Source organism: Sceloporus occidentalis, unplaced genomic scaffold, assembly GCF_023333645.1.
Source record: "Sceloporus occidentalis isolate IW3139 unplaced genomic scaffold, rSceOcc1.0.p SCAF_1, whole genome shotgun sequence".
Classification (NCBI taxonomy): domain Eukaryota; kingdom Metazoa; phylum Chordata; class Lepidosauria; order Squamata; family Phrynosomatidae; genus Sceloporus; species Sceloporus occidentalis.
The window spans coordinates 144,652,567-144,674,740 of NW_028316981.1; positions in this window are offsets into that span (position 1 = coordinate 144,652,567).

Here is a 22,174-nt window from a genome sequence, read left to right on the forward strand (position 1 = left end):
AGAAACCCAAAGCAGCTTTATTTTGGCCTGTCTGTTTGGTTCCTATGTTTCTTTAAAGTGCTCAAGAAGGCTAGTAAATCACTTGAGTTAAAGATATCTGTGTGGAGAGTTGCTTCCCATATTCAAAAAATGTTGCAGTCAATTATAAGAAAAACCCTATAGACTTCCACAATAATCAGTGGGGGTCTCACTCGGCATGTTGCCTCATGATCATATGGATCACGTATTAGTGTGAGCAGGATATTCTGTGTTCCTAAACCATGTCAGAAGCCATGCTGGAATGAATCCTATCAGTTTATTACTTCCAATGGAATTGCCATGCTTCAGACAATAAGCTAACATACAGACAGAGTGCCTGAAGAATGCCGGAAGGGTTACTGAAAGATTTCACTTAACTTGGCCTTACATCACTTGTTCAATTAAAGTTGTGATGAACTGGAATCCAGGTAACCTCAGAGGTTAGCCTTTATAAGAGTGCACTGAGGATGTACCCACATTGTTGTTGTTAACTGCCATCAAGTTGACTTTGACTTGTGGAGATCCTAAGGGACATCTGCAAGGCATCCTATCTTCATACCCTCCAACTTTTCACAAATCAAAACCATGTGTGGCCATGCAACTTCAGAATGTAATCAAGACAGAAAAAGCTATTAACGAGGAACAACACACAAGCTAGGAGAGGCTTCAGCAGTTTGCTTTTGCCTGAGCCTACAAGAATGGGCAAGCTTTTCTCTCTCTCTCTTTCAACTCACTTTACATCAACTGAAAAAGCTGAAGATGAAGGGGGAAATGGGAGGAGGAGAGAGAAACTGGGACAATTTAAAAGTAACTGAAAAAGTGGAATGACAGATAATTAATGTTCCTGCCAAAAGGGAACAGCTGGAGAGTATATTTCCATCTATAGCATCATCGCTTGTCATATCTATGGGCTAGTTCTGGCTCGACCAAGATATAGCTCAAGGAGTTTTGCTGCTGGACTCCTTTTTATTTTTATGATCTCAGAGTAGGCCTGATTTCTCCTTCTGAACTGCCTGTTTTGCCATTCTTACTGTGTTTTTATTGGACTGCTTTTTGTTGCATAATGTTCTTCTCTCTTTTGGCATTATGCTATTCTGACTTTATTGTTTCATTGTCATCCATTTTGAGCTTGGACAAAGGAAAGCAGGATATTAAAATAAATAACAATAAAAAATAAGTTAAGTGCTACAAAATGCTGCAAAACTAGTTTGACAAGAAACCACTGGCAAGACACAAACATCAGTTATTGGCTCTAGGGTACTACCCCATGTCAGCTGCAGTCCACGACTATTGGACTGCAGCTCCCATTAGCCCCAGACACCTTAACCAGTGGTGAGGGATGATGGCATTTGCAGTCCAACAGCATACTGGGGACTCATACCCTCCAATTGTCCTGATATGTTAGGGGCAGTCTCAATTAATCTTCTGTCACCCCACCTTTTAAGCTGCTTTTAACATGACCCAGTTTCTCCTCTTCTTAGTTTGTCCTTGGATTAATTCAGTTGATGCAAACTGAGTTCAGAGTGCAAAAGTAGTTTGCACTCAGTTAATTCAGTAGGGGGGAAGGAGAGTGAATCTTGCCTTTCCCAGCAGGCTTAGGCAAAAGGAAACTGCTGTAGTTTCTCCTAAATGGTCTGTTCTTTTGCCATTTTGAGCACATTCTGATTTGGCTTGGCCATGTGTGTCCTGGTTTTCATCTGTGAAATCATGGCAGTTACAACAACCATGTGTTCCATATACTTGATGTTGGGGCCAGTCAGACTACCTTTTACCCCAGATCAGAACCCGGATTAACCATGGGAAATTCATATTGGCCCCGATCCTTTCACAATCGAATCTGAGGCTTTCACACCTGTTCAGGGGCAAATGCCCCTTGGCGCGGGTCTTTTGAAAGCGGGCTTTAAGCTGTATCTTTTGGAAAAAAACTGGGTCTGGCAAATCTGAACTTGTCCTCGATCATGATTGGGTCAAGTTTAGGAGAGGGATTTAGGTCAGAGGGAAGGCAGAGGGTGGAACATGCCTCCCCTTCATCGGGGTGACGGAGGAGGAAGAGGAGAAGGAAGAAACCGGGGGAAAGAAGGGTGCCATGGAGGGCAGCATCAGAAGGAGGAGGAGGAGGAGAAGGAAGGAGCTGGGGGAAAGAAGTGTGTTATGGAGGACAGCATCGGAAGGAGGAGGGGGAGAAGGAAGGAGCCAGGGGAAAGAAGGGTGCCGTGGAAGTCAGCATGGAAAGAGGAGGAGGAGGAGAGGGAAGGAAGGAGCCAGGGGAAAGAAGGGTGCCATGGAGGGCAGCATTGGAAAGAGGAGGAGGAGAAGAAGAAGAAAGGAGCCGGGGGAAAGAAGGATGCCATGGAGAGCAGCATCAGAAGGAGAAGAAGGAGGAGAAGGAGAAGGAAGAAGCGAGGGGAAAGAAGGGTGCCATGGAGGGCAGCATCAGAAGGAGGAGGAGGAAGGAGCCGGGGGAAAGAAGGGTGCCATGGAGGGCAGCATCGGAAGGAGGAGGAAGAGAAGGAAGGAGCCGGGGGAAAGAAGGGTGCCATGGAGGGCAGCATCAGAAGAGGAAGGAGCAGGGCGAAAGGTCAAGTTCAGGGGAGGGAATTAGATCAGAGGGAGGGCAGGGAACGGAACATGCCTTCGCTCTCGCAGGCAGCTTTCTCTCTCTCTCTTTTTCTCTTTTTTTTGTGTTTTTTTTTTTGACAGACTATGCGCATACTTTTTTCTACAGGTAGATACATATATAGATAGAATGTATCTGCTTGTACTACATTTCCCTTTCATTAGCTTGCTCCCAGCATGGCACATCACTTTGCAAGAGGCTTTTTTCTACATTATTTTTATATGCGAATGCTACAATGTGAATGTTACAATTGTTTCTCTTTCAATTTGGCAATTTGATACAGAATGATTTTGCTACTGTATGTGTCTGTAAGGAATTCTGGGGTGTCTGAGGGAAAGGAAAGGATGCAGAGATGGCATTCCGTGGTGAGGAATTTATTATTGTTGTTGTTGTTGTTGTATGTATATGAGGCATTCTGGGGTCACAAGGAGGAAGGATGCAGAGATGGCATTAGATTACATTTTGGGGTTGAAAATGGAGGCAGAGGAAGATCCATAATCTGGAGTGACCCAAATACACACAACACACACACACACACACAACTGGAGGTTTTTAAATTTGACAAAATGTGCACACACTGCCACCAGTTGTTTTTTTTTAAAGGAGGGGGAAGCACCCATCCAGTTGCCAAATTGCTGTAGGAAACATCACCTTTGACTAAAGTGGAACTGAATTTGATTGACAGCAAAGGAGCCTTCTTCTAAACTGGTACCTGCAAATGTGAACTCTCCGCAAAGAGATGCAACAGCATTCAGGGTTAAATTACCCTGAATAAGGTAAACAATTGTGGGCACCTGCTTCTGGAGGGATTCGGGAGGAGGGGATCCAAATCTGCCCAATTTCATCCAGGGCAAACGTGTCAGTGGAATGGGGCCGTTGAATCTCTCAAAAACTGTTGGATCACACAACCTACAAGTGGAAGAAATGGAAAGAATATAAAAATATCCTTGAAATACAATCAAGGGAGAATGGGCATTATAACAAAGCTGTTGCTACTCTGTCTCTCATCTTCCTTTTCCATTCCCTATCCTTCAAATATCTAGTATAAGATGTAATGTCATAATGTTGTGCCACCACCAGTGTGGTATGTATGACCTGATTTAAGTCAGCTGCCTTATGTAATGTCCATGGAGAGGCTAGCAACTGGGAAAAGCGGCATGAAACATCCACTGCCCTGTGCTTTGCCTAGTGCTTAGTTCTCCTTTAAATACTACAGTCGACCCTCTGTTTTCGTGGGGGATCTGTTTGCATATATTCAAGCCCCATTGTCTTCAATATAGGTGCACGGTTGCAGGAGTGCATGTGTGTATGCCTCAGACATGCACCCCATTATTTCCCCCTCCATTTGTCCCTCATGCATAAGCAAGGAACGCAGTTTCCAAAACCGTGTGAATGGAGGGAGGACTTGTATATATTTGGACTTGTATAATAGGAGCTACTGACCTACACAAACTGTCCTGGAGAATAGCCAGTTTTAGGACTCTGATTCCCTTCCACTTGAGATGCAAACATATGTTCATGCATGTACTTGTGGACATGTGAACAGAGGGTATCTATAATATGCAATGTGTAGCAGGTTGAGATTACTATAACAATATGCAAGATGCAAACATATGTTCATGCATATACTTGTGGACATGTACGCAGAGGGTATCTATGTAGCATGTTGATACCACTATAACAATAATGGCTCCATTCTACAGAATCCTGAGAGCTGTAGTGTGGTAAGAGACTTGGAATTCCTTGCTACAGAGCTCCTGGATAGTACTGTTCTTCAGGCAAATGCATTTGAGACTTCTAAGTGCCTCCTCACCTACATATCCTAGGCTTAAGTAGGGTGGCAGTTAAAGTAGTGTCAAACTGCTTTAATTGTATAGTGTAGAGTTAGTGAACTGGCTTGTGTTCATAGCATAAATAACATTAAAAAACAAACACTACAGGCCAGCTCTTACCCCACACAATGTGAGTTCATACCTTGGTTATGTAGCCAGCATTGTTATGAAAAAGAAATGGGGTTTCATTCTTGCTTGGCTGTGATTTTCAGCAAATAGACTAATAAAAAGTTTATATTATAAAATAAAACATAACCAAAAACACAGACGACTCAGAATATAGCCCACCCGTTAGATCCCATTTCATACAAGAAATTAATACATGCTTGTCCATCTAGTGAAAGCTATTTGTATTAGAGCCCCAAACAGCATGTGTATTTGAGAGACAACATGTGTCTGAACATGGAGTCTTGATCACTCAAAGAGTACAAGCATTATGCACTGCTGGTGCTGAATGTCTCTAGAACATGGCAATATGATTGTGTCCTGTTTTTTAGAGTTAAATTAAACCAGCACTTTCCACAGGGTTACTGACTAAAAATTCTCCATATATTGGACCCAAATGCTTGTTATGTGATTCCCTATGGTGAGCCGAGCTTGACCAGACTCTCTGCTTTTCTGTAGTTGGCTGGAGACAATGGATGGCCAGTTCAAATCTATTAAATGACATGTTTGAAGTTTTTGTGAGTGGCTTATCATTCAAGTTTGTATCTATAAAATGTACTGGCTGTTGTGAGTCTTGGAAGCACCGGTCCTTGGGGAAATAAAGGACTTCAGTTGAATTATTTGTTCCATAATGTGTTTATGGACAGTGATTCTGAAACAGAGGTTTCTCCAGCATTCTTGTTTACCAAGTTGCAAACATGTATACTTTTACATACCACTCAAACCAGAGCACTTGATGTGTTACATTTCATCTTGTTTACTGTCACTGACTTCAGGATGCTCAATTCAATTTAATTCTGGACTTGCTGGTGTAACTGATTTATGGATCCTAGCCACAGTCTCATGTTTGACATCTGGATCTCACTAACTGTGGGATGAGGTATGGGGCACTTGCTGAGGAAAATGCATGCACAGGAAAGATGTGGCTAAACCTGTCCTTGCCCACTAACTCTTAGCTGCAAAGGCTTTCTTCCCAGCTGTTCTGATTTTTGCCATCTATGCCCCCAAACTGGAAGCAAATGGCCTCACTTGGACATTTCCAGAATAAAACTGGCAGGATTAGCAGGGGTTCAAGAATAATGATGCTCCCTGATCTTCCTTTCAGTGGCCTTTGTGCTATACAGAACCAGCTCCAGGTTCTATGAGCTTCCAGCAAGAGATGTGAAGTGTCTCCCCACTACACAAAGAGGCCTACACACACCAAACACTGGCTAGTTCACTTCTAAGGACAACACAATAAAGACAGATTGTTAATATTCTCGAAATTAAAGAAAAATCCTTCGAAAATGAAGAGTAGGAGCAGTCCTGCAAGTTAGCATTGTGGCAACAAAGATGATACTAATGAAGAACCCATGTGATCCTTAAATCTTAATTTGCACATTTGTGACAGACTACAGTTCTAACTGTGACTTTTGTTTTTCCAGTCCCATTTCCACAAAATTCTGCATTTTAGTTTTATTTGGTTGTTCCTTCTTCAACACAAGTGTGCATGAGTGCACACACATATGCACACAAACATATACGTTGGATTACTGTACCCTGAAATGGAATCTCATTTTACTGTGAATTTTGCAAGTTGCCTGTCATTTGCATTCAGCTATCATTTTAGTTCAATGTGACGCTTGCATAAGGCTTTTAAAATTAGTACCGCCTTTCAAGCCGAGAGGGCCAGAACAGAGTTTGCAAGCCATAAAAAGCTTCTTATCAAAGCTTATTTCCTCAGACCTACCTTTCATCTTTTATAATATTTGCTTTGCAAATCCTTGAACTTAAAAGGATTAAACAGATTGGGGGAGGGGAAGGGAGAAAGAGAGACAGCTAGGATGCATTGAATTTAGATTTGTCAGTGGCCTGTAAAAATTGTAGATAAGGATAAAGCAATTTAGGTGCTTGTGCTTTCAGAATCACTAAAAGCTTATAGCAAGTTAGAAACCATTTCCCTGCTGTAATGCTAAAGGATAGGGGATGCACTTGCATGAATATAAACCATCTAATTTATTTGGACATAAAGCAGAAAAGGCCATGGCATGGTGAAAGAGCAGATGGTTTACATGCACAAAGTTCCAAGTTCAGTCTCTGGCATCTCCAGGCAGGGCTGAGAAGCACTTCGGACTAAAAGCCACTGCCAGTTGGTACAGAGACAATATTGAGCTAGAAGAATCAAAGCTCTGATTACTCAAAAAGGCCTTCATGTTGTGTTCCTATGATTCCAGTTACTCACTCTTCAGTTTGTATGGTTATCTATTCCAGTTGTTGTTTCTCAGGTACTGATGGCTTCCAAATGTGATCAGCATGTATCTATAATTCAGTTGTAACATTGGCTTCTGAGCTGCTGTATCTAATGACTTTATTAGGAACCTTCAGTAGGGACTTTCCAGCTGGAATACTGCTGGTTAAATAGTGTGTGTGTGTGTGTGTGTGTGTGTGTGCATGCACACCTTCAAAATGTCTGTCATCTTATGACAACCCCATGAGTATTCTCAGGCAAGAAATACTCACAGCAGTGTTTTTCCAGTTCCCTCCTCTGAAATATAGTTTACAACACCAGGTATTTGTTGACAGTCTCCCATCCAAGTACTAACCAGGGCTCACCCTTCTTAGGTTTCAAGATCAGGTGGGACCAGGTGCTGTTAGGTATTTAGGCATATCGTAACTAGAATAAGACCATCAGATCTTGAATGGAGAATCAGAATGTAAGCAGAGCCAACTGATTCAATGACTATATTCTGCTAGGGATTAATAATAGGATTTAAGATTCACAGACTTGATAAATCATTGTTCCACCTCTTTGATTCCTGAACACACTTTTGTCTATCATTATACAAAATTTTGAAATATACTTTTATTTTACCTATTTGACTTGCCATTTCTTACCATGAGATGAAGTACCTGCCTGCCCTTGCCTAGGGAATGTGATTCTGGTTTCAGCAACTCTTTGTGTCCTTGTAGGCCACTTGTGTTCGGTGGCCAGAACTCAAGGCCTGGCCCTGTGTTTCCAATTTTTGGGGATCATTTCCAGTTAGGAGACAAGGTTGCAAATTCTACAGTTTTCCTGGGCTCAGGTCCAGACAACAGGAGTATTTGAAAAAGACTAATCCCCTAATTTCACCTTAATCTGGAAACAGACCCTTTAGTTAAAATATCTGTCTTAGTTTTGAAACAGAAAAATATGTTTTTTCTGTATGGATTTATATGTGTATGTTTGAATAACAAGCTGTGAGCAACTGTTGCTGGTACTTAACATACAATGCATCATGACATCACCAGGGGCCATTTCTAGGTCTTGGCCCATAAACCTTAAGGCCTGGCATAGTCCTGAACTGGCAACTCTAGATGTATAATATATATCATTTGGAGCTAGTTCAAATACTGCTGATTGAAAGGCTGCTATCCTGGCAGATCCTAAGTGGATCTATATATATGAGAATTAGAATTGTACAGTTGCATAATGTCCATATCTGGTAAAGGGATGCTGTTACGTTACTATGTCGCAGAGCCAGCATAATGTCCAATGTGAATGCACATCAGGCACTCTTGCTAGTGCCCCGTTATGCATCTTCACAATTAAGTAAATAGGTTTCTTAGATCCTCTGCTATATAGGTAAGTATATGTAATGTTACATAACGTAACAGGTCATATAGGATTCTGACAGAAGTTTTTGCAAATGCCTTGCTTGTTTAGGCCATGATTATCACATGGCCCACAAAGACATTCTTTTCATTTTAGCATTTTCCCACTCTTTAAAGAATTTAATATTAGTGTGCAGCAGTGTGCCAGAATTGGAGCATAATATCCACCACTTCTGGCTCACTGCTATCAGATACTTTTGTTTTGTTGAACCCATATAAGTCCAACCCAACTTCAGAAACACCCTTCTTCTCCCAAAACACTCAGTGCTTCCCAATTTGCAGGGACACAGCTGGTATTAATCTAGCATCTCTTTCAATGCTGGAATTTAAAAGATGTTTCTTTGCAAAATTGTCCTCATCATTTCTAGGAAGCAAGTATATACTATCCACAGTTTGGGAAGCTCCTCTGATAATCTTGCGTTGCTTAATGTATTTATACCTACCATTCAGCAAATTACAGAACCATGGTAGTCAAACTCATTTTTAGTGCCTCAAATGTAATGCCAGAGAAATAGCCTTATGCAGACTTTGATGTCTCTTTTATTAAATTTGGGGATGGGAGATTTCCTTATTTTAAAAAATGAGGGCTATTAAAATCAAAGTTCTATCAATTTAATGGAATATTGTTTATACTGCAACCACCTCTGAAGAACTTCAAGAGAGCCTTATGGCTTTTTCTAATGGATTATTTTAGGTTTAATTGAACATATTAATATGCAAGTCCTAACTCTTCCACCACCCTTACTCTAAGAACAGGTGTGATAGCACACCCATGTTTGTTTACAGAGAAGGATGGGAAGGCAATTCTAGGGAGCTTTTAAGGGAGCTTTGCAAGGTGCTCTGGATTAATAATTAATCACAACCTTTATTCTTCATCTTCTCTCTGTGCGTTTTCCCTCTCCTTAAAGAATGTTTTGAAGTAGCCGCACTTACAGTAATAGGCCAACTGGGAGTGAAGAGCAGACAGAAATACGATTACACAATAGTAATAGAGCAGTTTATTCAATGTCACCATGCCTTGGGATTATTGTGAATCACTTAGACTGAGGCTGGGGAACACGTGGACTTTCAGATGTAGCTGCACTGAAGTTTCTACTGTCCTTCACTATTAGCTTTGTTTCGTAGGGGTTAGGGGACTTGCAATCCAACATCCCTGCCTTTATATATGACTAATCTCAACATTAGCCCTATGTATCTAAATTCTACCCACTGAAATGAATGGGACAACTGATATACTGTAAGTCTCATTAATTTTTATTGATCCACTCTAGATAGGGCAAAAATTGGATTTGATTCAAGCAGAACTATCTATAACACCAGCTGCAGTGGTGTTATAGATCAGACAAAAAGTATTCAGGTTATGCAGTCTTTAAACACAGAAAAACCAAAATTCCGTTAGGGACACCCACACATGTACATTTCACTTTACATGTGCAGATGCCCTTTTTCAGGCAGCACAGGGTTTGGAATTCTCTTCCTCCCTCCACAGTGCTCAAAACCTCCCCTTCTGACTTACTTAAATATCCCTGAAACTCCCTTATGTGGCCATTCCATGCTTTGGGGCAAGCAGATAGGATCAGAGAAAAATCTGGCTACTTCCCAAAAGCCAGATGTAAAATGATGACATCAGTGCTGAGATCCAACAGAGTCCTCTAGGAGTTGCTACCATAATCACTGCCTGTCTGGCTATGGGGACATGCCTACCTGCCTACTTGCTGGCAGGCATGGAATGGCCATGTAGGGAGGCTACGTGGGTTTTTAGTAAGTCAGGGTGGTGGCATATATAGCACAGCATAGTGCAGGTATACATGCAGATATTTATGCTACACTGAGCAGAGTTTGGATTGAGGCTAAAGTCATGGGAGCCCTGGTGGTGCAGTGGTTAAATGCCTGTACTGCAGCCATTCACTCGAAACCACAAGGTTGCGAGTTCAAGACCAGCAAAAGGGCCCAAGCTCGACTCAGGCTTGCATCCTTCCGAGGTCACTAAAATGAGTACCCAGACTGTTGGGGGCAAATTAGCTTAATTAGCTTACTTGCTAATTAGCTTACTTGCTGTTCACCGCTATGATCTTTGGAATAGCGGTATATAAATAAAACAAGTTATTATTATTATTATGTTGGTGGATTTGACCTGCGGAAAACTCTGCAGTCACAATTACAGTCACTGAAGGTTATGGTAACTTGGTGTAGATTGTCCCACTTTCATCAGTCTCATGATGCCTAGTGTTCTCAGAAAAGGAAAAGAGTGCTCAACCTGAGGATAATGGAGCAGAAGACAGAATAGGGGAATTTCAGCAGAGAATAAGTAAAGAGATAGTAGAGGAATACCTTGTTAATCTAAATGAATTTAAGTCTCCAGGACCAGATGAACTACATCCAAGGGTATTAAAAGAGCTGGCAAATGTAATATCGGAGCCATTGGCAATAATCTTTGAGAACTCCTGGAGAACAGGAGAAGTCCCAGCAGACTGGAGGAGGACAAATGTTGTCCTCATCTTCAAAAAGTGAAAAAAAGAGAATCCCAACAATTATCGTCCAATTAGTCTGACATCGATACCAGGAAAGATTCTAGAGCAGATTATTAAACAGAGTGTCTGTGAACATCTGGAAAGCAATGCCATAATCAAAAAAAGTCAACACAGGTTTTAGAGAAACAAGTCATGCCAGACAAATCTGATCTCTTTCTTTGATAAAAATTACCAGCTTGGTAGATGAAGGGAATGCTGTGGATATAGTATATCTTGATTTCAGTAAGACCTTTGACAAGGTTTCCCATGACATTCTTGCAAACAAGCTTGTAAAATGTAAGCTAGACAAGGTAACTGTTACATGGGTTTGTAATTGGTTGACTGACTGAAGCCAAAGGGTACTCAACAATGGCTATTTTTCATTCTGGAGAGAAGTGACCAGTGGGGTCCCACAGGGCTCTGTCCTGGGACCAGTGTTATTCAACATCTTTATCAATGACTTGGAGGACAAAATTGGGGGTATACTTATCAAGTTTGCAGATGACACCAAACTAGGGGGAGTAGCTAATACCCCAGAGGACAGGATCAAAATTCAAAATGACCTGAATAGACTAGAAAGCTGGGCCTAAGCTAACAAAATGAAATTCAACGCGGAGAAATGTAAGGTACTGCACTAAGGGCGGAAAAATGAAATGCACAGATATAGGATAGGGGACACCTGGCTGAATGAAACTACATGTGAAATAGATCTGGGAGTCCAAGTAGACCACAAGTTGAACATGAGTCAACAGTGTAACGCAGCAGCTAAAAAGGCCAATGCAATTTTAGGCTCCATCAATAAAAATAAAGTGTCTAGATCAAGGAAAGTAATAGTGCCACTATATTCTGCTCTGGTCAGGCCCCACCTGGAACACTGTGTCCAGTTCTGGGCACCACATTTAAAAAGGATGTGGAGAAACTGGAGCATGTCCAAAGGAGAGCTACTAAAATGGTGAAGGGTCTGGAAGCCATGCCCTATGAGGAATGCCTTAGGGAGCTGGGGATGTTTAGCCTGGAGAAGAGAAGGTTAAGAGGTGATATGATAGCCCTGTTTAAATATTTGAAATGATGTCATATTGAGGAGGGCGCAAGCTTGTTTTCTGCTGCTCCAGAGAACAGGAACCAGAGCAATGGATGCAAGCTTCAGCAAAAGAGATTCCACCTCATCATTAAGAAGAACCCTAACAGTAAGGGCTGTCCAACAGTGGAACAAATTCTCTCAGAGTGTAGTGGAATCTCCTTCTTTGGAGGTCTTTAAACAGAGGCTGGATGACCATCTGTCAGGGATGCTTTGATTTGGATTTCCTGAATGGCAGGGGGTTGGACTGGATGGCCCTTGCGGTCTCTTCCAACTCTATTATTCTATGATTCTATAATTCTAGTCTCGACAGAATTCCCAGTTCAGCTATGGTACATTTATGGACAACATATTTCCCTTTTAATAGAATGTTCAAGATTACTAGTTTCATCATTTTGAAACACCTGAATTAAGCAAGACAAACCACATACAAGTTGAAAAAAAGATAGGAATGGGTTAAACCACCACCACCAAGGGCGAGATTGCCACTCATAACCAAATTCTGGTCAAATTTAAAGTATGATGAAACAGAAATGTCAGGCAAGAGAATAGGTAGAGTTCTGGCTAAACTGAAGTAGATAGGAAAGAGTTTCTTATCTTTGTTATTTTTACCTAACAATGGCAACAAAATGTTTCACTTATAATATTTAAAAATCTTCTGAAATGAAGAAATCTGGGAGAGAGAGTAACCACAAATGGATTTTTGCCTGGGGCCATTGTGAACTCAGGTCATTTCTGGTACTGTTACTCTTACTTCTTTTTTAAAAATAATGGCCTGGAAATTCTTTAATTCAAGACCTGGGTCTTTTGCTATAACTTGGGATTCTAGTGTTTTTTTTAAATAGATCCCACAAATGCAAAGTCTCTGCACTTCTGATCTTAATGCTCTAAAATAAATGTGTGTGTTTATGTACTCACACAAACACACATAAAGCCTCTCAACAGTTAGTAACTTGGTTGTGTACTTGACCTTATATCAATTCTCCTCTAAAAGAAAGGGACCTCTTTGCTACAGGTTTGATTCTCCATACATCAGATAGCATAGGAAAACAAAGTCAGAGATTCAACAAGGGATATTTTCTATGAAAGAGTGGAAACTAACTACAGGGCTGTACAAACTGCCCCTAAGGGGCAGCGAGACAGCATCCCTTTCCTAGCCAAATCGGGGCTGCAGCAACCGCATGCCATAGCCTCAATCTAGCCTTTCCTGGCATAAAAAGGAGCTGTAAAAAGCAGCTCCTTTTTGCGTCGCAGAAAGGATGCCATAGCTGCCACCACCACTGCTTTTCGGTGCTTCTTTTGGTATGCCTCATCTGGACGCAGCGCAAAAGGAGCGCTGTGATGCTGCCCACCATGAAGTCAGGTGCATGGCATCAGGGCAGGGGGCATGCGGATGCCACGCTCCCACTGTGCTCTGAGGCTGGTATTTAGTGCTGTCTGTTGAGGCCCTACTTTACAGACCCTCCTTCTTGGTCCTCCAATGTTGGGAAGTAAACAAAATGACCAGCTACCTCCTCCATCTAGTGGTGAATTGTGTTTATCCTAGAAAGTGTTGTGCAATCATCAGTTGCAGTATAGTCAGTAAAGATCCAAACCTTCTAACAGCAGCAGTGCAGGGTCTGAAAGGGATTAATACAGTTTGCTTAATTGAATGTCTTTTTATTCTTATGCTTACCTAAAAGACATTAAGTAAATAGAGGTGTGGCTTTAATTAAGATCACAGCAAAAAGTCAGTGACAGAGGCAAGTAGAAAAGTGATGCTTTCAGTAGGCTAAGTAGGAGCTGACGGAGAGGGTCCACTTCATCAACATGGTGGTCATTTGAATGGTTTATCCTTAAAAGGCCCTTAGTGCTTTAATGCTGATTGATTGGTCAATTGATTGGCTGACAGATGAAACAGATCCATCAGTTCCTGTATTAGTTACGGTTAATAAAAATAGCTATGCCATAGCTGTTAAGCTACAACAGTGAGCAAAGATGAGTTGCTTTGAAGTAAAGCAACTTTCTATCCAGACCCCTGTTGACTCACAAGCTCCCTCCCTGCTCCCACCCCAACCTGTTTCTAAAGAAAGAGATTCTTCCCATCTCCAAACTGCCCCCCCTTCCAGCCTTTCCCCTGCTGCCTGTGTAGGCAAAACACAGGAAGTTGTGATCACCATGGACATTTAAGGCCAAAAAAGGTCAAAAACTGATTCTGATTGGAGTTTCCCAATGTGTTTGCTTTGCATGCCCCATGGACCTTCTGACAGAAAGGGAGTCATTGACTGACCCTTCTGGTGACCCATAACTGGGCCATCCAAGCTCCTGATTGCAACCTTCTGGGAGATACGAGAGGCCTTAATAGAATCCTCTTGAGATCAGTTACTTGAATTGGAACTGCCAGAATGCCTCTTCTCTACACAAGAGAAATAAGGCACTTAAGTTTTAAAAAACTATAGGGTAAGAAATTTTATACTTAAAAAAGCCTTCTGTCTCAGCTATTATCCCATGTTGCATTCTGAGATCCCTTTAAACTGAATTCAGTATCATACACAGCAATCTTCAAATTCCTGTGATTGACATTTATACTTATTCTTTCCCTCCTTTCATTCCCAGTTTCTTCTGCAGATCATTGTGTATGATAGTGGCAGTATGTGAAATCCTAGATACCGCAGTCAGATCCTGTTAGAAATTGAGATGGTCTTTAAATAATCATGTGAGAGTATATGAGAATTTGTTGGGAATTATCTAAGCCTTCACATGTTAGCTTTTCGTATTGCCTCTGCTGAAGAAGCAATACAAAGGGGGAAGAAATGTTTACATCTGTTCCCTGATGCAAAGGGCCTGATAAGTAGCAGACATTGCCTGGTTCTTTATTCAGAACTGTGACATACAGCAAGGTGTGCAATCGGAATGGTACTCATGATCCCTTAATGCTGTCTCAAGAATGCTAAGTGGGAGTACCAGAATCTATTGGCTCTACTATGCGTTACACCACATGCTGGGCTGATTGGCAAGTGTTGCAATACAGAACATACCCCAGGGAAGAATCAAAGCCTGAGATGCTCCTAAGGGTCACCATCAAAGTCTTCTTTCCTCTCTGCGCTAGCCACTGATGAGGTCCCTTTTCTGTTTTTCAGCAGGATGGATTATTGGAGAGAGGAAGAAAGCAGGCATCATGTGGTGCAGTCTTCCTGGTTTGCAGAATTAGTTGGATGCACCTGTTAATGGAGTCATCAGAGTTCAGTTTTCATAGTTGGTGGCCCAAGTTCCTTGAGAGGTTTCTCTCTCTCTCTTACTACTGATGGGTAATTCTCTTTACTTTAGTGGCCACCTGACTGAAGGATTAAATAAGGAGTGGGGGTACATGAGTGAGTCATTCCATACAGTTTTTTTAAAATGTTTATTCACTTAGGACTTCACAGACCAAATAAGGAGGTGGACACAATTGATAGTGAAAGCCATATACTTCTATGTTTGCAATGCAAATAAAGGGAAAAAAATATTTGCCATACTGGCAAGGGTTGGTGGGAAGTGAAATCTAACAACTTCAGGAGGACTACACACATGATTTAGGGATTTCTGGGTAACTATTTGCTTTTGCCATAAGCAGGTGAGAGTATAGATATTGTGTATTCTTACCACAAAGACCTGGACTGTCAGCTGAAGCTCCAAAATTATGGTAGAGTAGTCAACCTGGACATGACCAGGACATATATTGTTGTAGCGACCTTTATGTCCTCTAGATAGAGCTACATCCGGCAAATCAACCTGAGGTGACAAAAGAAGGTACACTAGGGGTGGGATGGGAAAGCAAAATCTATTCTTCATGGTAATTATCAGTACTAATTTTGTGTATAAGATAGAAGTGAAACTTTCAAAATCAACTTAGGGCCCCAGACTTTCCTCCTGACCTCCAGTACATCCCTCTTGCTTGGAGGACAGAGATGTAAGTGCTATGTGGCTTCTCCTGCACCACCCTAAACTAGCCTTCTGACCTCAGGTGTCTGATCACCTGGGTTCAGCTTCCAGTCCAACCAGCTTCTGAAATGGGTAACATGCCATTTTGTCCTATGTCCTAGGCAGCAACATGCTTCAGGCCAGCCCTTAGTTCTGACTCTGTTTATGTATATCCACACACACAATATAATGTTCAACTGGGCTGTGTTGAGCTAAGACTCCTTTCATGCTATGCAATTACAGAACCATGATTCCACTTGAACTACCATGGCTCCATCCTCCATTTGTAGTTGTTGTGGCACCATACCTCTCTGACAGAGAAGGCTACAACTACAAATCCCATAATTCTCTGACAGAGAAGGCTACAACTACAAATCTCATGAGCCATGATAATGTAAGTGGAGTCAAACTGCATTATTTCTGCAGTGCAAATTGAGGCAAGGTTGGCAGCTGTTATTCGGAGAACATTATCTTCAGCCACCCCGATACTGTGGAACAAATTGCTCAAAAAGATTTGACCACTATATATGTTGTCTGGATTTAAAACAGCATTAAAGACCAGTCTCTTCCAGCAGGCCTATCCAGATGATTTTTAAATTGTGAATGTTAAAGTATGAATTTTTAAATATGGGTTGGTATGTATAAATAATATGTATCCGTCTTATTTGTTCTTCTAATCTAAATTGATGTTATGTATTTTTAACTGATGTTGTATGTTGTATATTAATCTGTTGTTGTTCCCCACCTCCATCCATGGGAAGAGGAGAGTAAGATTAATAATAATAATAATAATAATAATAATAATAATAATATAGTATGGAAGGGCAATAAATGATGCAGCTTTTACTGTGAATGGGAATGCACCCAACAGTGGTTTGGGGAGAGTAGGAATAGATCAGAGCTTCCTTTTTTCTAAGGAGTGGTTTATGTGTGGCCAAATAATAATAATAATAATAATAATAGCACAATTGATGTACATGGCGCTTTACAAGGAAAACAACAACGTAAAACAATGTATTTTAAGCAGGGGTGTGAATACCTCAGAGACTGAAGGGATTACTGAAGCCAAGAAATTGCTGTCTCATGATTTAGAGTCTAAATTTTAGACATTCTTGAGTGTTTGCCCTTCCTCTAAGGGGGGGGGGGGGTGAAATTTGAGATTGGGGACTTGATGCCTGCCAAGCAGTGCATTCTAGCATGAAGGTCAGTAGCAACTGAGTTCCAGCCAGATGTCATTCAGCTCAGCTTAGCCTCATGTTAGAACCACAGTTATTTGCACTGTACTGGAACAGAGGGAAATCCTAGAATTCTTCTCATGATTCATCATCCAAAAGAATCTACCAGTGAGTTTCTGAGGCAAATCTCACTCATCCCTGTGGGTTTTGGCAACCACCTGCAGAAAGAAATCCTGATGGATATTCACTACTGTGTTGAAACAAGTCTGTCATATGTTTTTTTCAGAATTTACTGTGCTCATTTCTTTCTTATCTATCTTGTAGAAAGTATGTTGGATGAACTGACTGTTTATGGGTTTAACATGTGAGGCTCTCATATGATTGCAGATGAATAAACAGAATGCAGCTTGAGACACTCTGCTGCTTGAGGCAAAGTAGCAAATGGAGCCCTTGACTTAGCCAAGTCAAAGTGCATATTACTGAAAGCCAGACACTGTAAACATGACTGTAAAAATATAATAATAAGTTCGTTAACTGAGACTAGGCTTCCCTTCCAAGACGTCCTAAATCGTCTGATGGAAATGGACACTTCACTTTAACTAATGGTAGTACATACCTTCCACAGCTGATAAACACCCTATGCAGAGGTCCACCACTCCATTAAATTAGAACTGAGTGAATGAACATCCCCTAATACTTCTTCCAAATCCTTGTTGCCTGTCTCCATAGCTCTCATTGAGGGGTAGTGTTGAGGGGTAGCATTTACTGCTCTGTAACCACCCTTCTGCGTTGGAAGATAGAGAGAGAGAGCTTTGTGTTCTCTGTGTCTGGGCTTGCACTCCTTAAAGTCCCATCGTGACCTCATGAATGGGAATGCTGTCCCATTCCTGGTGCTGAACAACTGCCAACTTAGTCAGCTTCTGAATTTCTCTGTTCAGGTGCCGCTCTGGTGAACATCTGTACTTCTCTGTTCAACTGCCACTCTGGTCAGCTCCTGTAACTGTGTGTTACAGCAGGATCATGTTGTCTTGAGAGAACCAAAGATTTTGGCTTGGCAGTGAGTAGTGTCTCCTACTACAATAGGCCCTTCTTATACACAGATTTTTTTATACACAGATTCAAGATCCATAGTTTGAAAAATGTTCCAAAAAAGTATAAATTTCAAATATCAAACCTTGATTTTCCATTTTTTATAAGGCACACCATTTTGTTATGTCATTAAATTTAATGGGACTTGAGCATACATGGATTCTTTTATATACGGGGGATCTTGGAACCAAACCCCAGTGTATAACAAGGGTCCACTGTACAAGGAAAAGAGCAAAGTAGCTCTTTACTTAAAATGTAGGATTGTACATCACTTTGCTTGGAAGAATGCTATTAGGAAAATCAATTGTTGCTCAGCCATCTTATTATTCAGCTCAGTGTTAGTGTGTCATTGCTTCAAGACTGACTGATTAGGGCATAAGCTTTCATGAGCTGCAGTGACCTAAGTAGATGCACAAAGTGGGCCCTATCAGAAATAAATCCCTGGACAAGAGGCACCTTCAGAGTGTGTATGCCTACATCCTTAAGTCAGCTTATAGCTTTCTTATTTACAGTGATTTACCATGCTTTTAGTGGATTTTATCTTGACTAGGATTCTGGAGAACCCTGCTTCAAATTCCTGCTGAGCCATGGACACCCATTGGGTGACCTTGGGCAAGCTACACTCGCTCAGTCTGGGAGGAAGGCAATGACTCTCTCAGAACTAATCTTGTCAAGAAAACCCTGTGGCATGTTGCCATGAGTCAGAAATGACTTGAAGGCCCACAACAACAACACTATGTTAATAGCATTTTTAATGCCCATAGTATTTGTAATGGCACCTCAAAATAAAGCCATGTGGGTCAGATTTTTGTTGAGAATGAATGAAAAAGAGAGGCTGGAAACCTGCTTTAAAGCAAACAGATAAGAGTTTTGGTTTATTTAAATTTAGGTTAAAAAAATTACTCCAAAAACCTGAGTTGACTTATCAATGGGTTAATGTAAGTATTGTTCCTTAACTTTTATTTTAAAAAAGAAACAGTCCCCTGCAAGAGTATAATCTGTCCTGGAAGCATCCCTTTACACACTCTCATATCCATCCAGCCTTTAGTGTGAGCACAAAAAGTTATGCCTGTTGGAACTTTGTAAGTTCTTTGGCATTGTTTTCTTTTGCTTCAACCTTTAGATCCTTTGCTATATGCCCCTAAATTTTACACTCGACTTATCCATGGGTCTTATCCAAATCCATAATTTTGGCCCCAAAACTTGCCCTCGACTTATACATGAGGTCAACTTATAGTCGAGTATATACAGTAGGTTATCATGTTGTTACAACCTTATCCAACATGCATTTCTTTAACCACCATATAAAAGTGGATAGATAGTGGCTTAGAATTCTCAAATAAAACCTTCACTTGCTCTATCTTTCATAAATGAACCACATTGCCTTCTCCACAAAGGAAATTGACACAAAGAGCATGCCTTTTCTTCTTGCTATGCTGAGAACTGTAGTCACATATGATATGTGGCCCAGCTAGAATTTCTGCCTGGGATCTAGGGCACCTGCTACAACCTCTATTGGTTTTTTACCACCACAGAGACCTTGGGAAGCAAGAGGGATTTACAGAAATGGACACAATGATCTATGCCTGCACTGGAGCTTTCTGTCAGCATACAAAATGAGTTATTGAAAAAGGCTTGAACTTCCTGAATGCTTAACTCTGTCACTCATAAAAGCATGTATATTTGAGGGTTGAACTTTGGGATTCCTCAGGCATCCTATATTTTGGAGTAGATGGACAAATGGACTAACATAAGGCAGCTTGTGTGCTGTTTGAGAGTACCACCTCCATGCAAGTGCTGTTTCTCTTTTACTTAGAAGAAAAATAAGAATTAAATAACTTTCCTTTTTTAAAAAAACAACAATTTTATGCCTACTCTTTCTCATTCTCTCTCATTCCCCCCCCCCCCCCCATCTGTCTTTTTGGGCAGCTGGGATCGGAAGCATGCCACGAGTGGGTGCAAGCGTACCAAACCGTCCCCAATTAATTAATTTTGAAACTATGCAGAGGGCCAGTTTGCATTGGCTAAAACTGTGTGAGAAAGTGTCTCTCGGCATTTCTGTGTTGTCCAGGATGCAGTTTTGTCATCTGAGGCTGCTTTGCATAACAATACACCAAGCTCTAATTATGCACAAGGGATGCTAATAGGCCCCAGGCATGTTGTATCACCCTGGGAAAAGTATCTCTCTGGGAGGAAGGAAGAAAGAAAGAGAAAGAAAGAAAGAAAGAAAATCTACCCATTGAGACAAAAATCACACTATAGAGTGGGGACTGGAAGGAGAAAGGAGTGTTGCATGGTATCAAGGTAACAAATCAAAATTATTATTGCCATTATTTTTTTTATGGTGCAATCAAAGTATATGGTGCTATACAGAGTAATATAAGCCCTGTATCTCATAGAAAGCCAGATATGCAATATTAGTTTCCATTGTAAGCAGTAGCCAATGGTGAAGCAAGGTTGAAGAAATTAAAGTGAAATGATGCAACCTTTTAAAACTACTAGAAATTTCCAGAAATAGAGACAGGGAGTCAAGGATGTAGAACTGCTGAGAATCAGAATGGTATAGTAGTTTGAGTGTTGGACCATGAATCCTGGAGATCAGAATTCAAATACCTGCTTGGTCATGGAAACCACTTAGGTGACCTTGGGCCCGTCACACTCTCTCAGCTGCAAGGACGGCAAAGGCAAACCCTCTCTGAACAAATTTTCCATGAAAACCCCATGTAAGATCACCTTAGGGTCATAATGTAGGGCTACTGGGTTTGATGACAACTTTGCATTCCCCACCATACTTATTTCCAACTGGAGTGAGCAGGGCAACACATGTTCTCTGATGTACCCTCCCTGGCAAGCCTTATGTATTTAAATTTCAGACTTCTCTTTAACATTTGCCTTCTTTTTCTCTGCTGTAGTTACGTGACAGAGGCACTGCCTCTGCTTCCAAACAGAAATGCTCTGAGAAATGCTCTCACATCTCAGTCCCAGTGAATAAGCTCCATCATTGGATTAATCTGCTGCTTTAAAAATGTAAGGATTTGCTTTACATTTTTAAAAATGTAAGGATTTGCCATTCTTGAGAGCCTTGGTTTTCTCCACTTGCTGGCCTCTGGAATCTGGGACAAAGACTCTTGTAGGTCTGTGGCACTTGAAAACATGAATAAATGGGCGTAGTGGGGGGGGGGGGGGAGGGAGAGAAGAGAAAAGGGCGAGCTGGCATCTGAGAAACCATCATATCTGAATGTGGTGACTCTGAGCTTCTTTTATTATCCCAGAACAACAACAACATCTCTACCACTGATGGCAGACCAAGTTAGCAAGCACCTTGCCTCCTACTGTGCTAAGCGATGCTTATTGTTTGATGAGGCTGTGAGACAGATTAGAGGCCCCAGGTGGAAAGTCATCATAATCTGCATTTAAATGGACCAGTTATAAAAGGTAGGGAGCCCAGGAGCCTGTGGCATTATCCAGCCTTCTCTAGGCTCAGTAATCGCTCTTTATTTTCCCTGTAGTCTGACCTGGGGGCACAGTTTCTAATTGCCAGGTCACTCCTGCTAATATTGTCATTTCCAGCCAGGGAGTGTGAAACCATGGCAACACCACATTTTGTTCCAAGTATCTAGAAGAATGAAATCTCTCCCTTTCAAAATGGCTGGGTTGCTGGTTTTCCTCCCCCTTCTGCATTGCTCCCATTCAGCCCCTGTCAATAACCTGCCGTGGTCAATGTTTAGGTGGGCATCCCTGCTATCGTTGACGTGGCTTCTCAAAGTTTTCAAGAGACTTCAGAGGGAGACAAAACATCAATATGTGAAGTGGAAGGTCACCATCTTGTCTTCTCTCCTCTGCTTTGGGCAGAAAAATGTCTTGGCCCAGCTCAGATGGAGAAAAGAGAAAAAGATTGTTTCCCTTTATGTTGTGAGCTGCTTTTGAACTCATTTGGGTGGGATATAAATTAAATAAAGAAAAATAAATGCTGTTGGCAAAGGGCATCGGATGACCCGATGTTTATTAGAAAAAGTCCAAAAATTGGATGGTTGAAAATCTCCCCCTAGAAATGGTGGGTTTGAAGGATGTTCCTAAACAGCTAGGGATGCTCAAAGCTGAAATTTGGTAGCAAAACATAT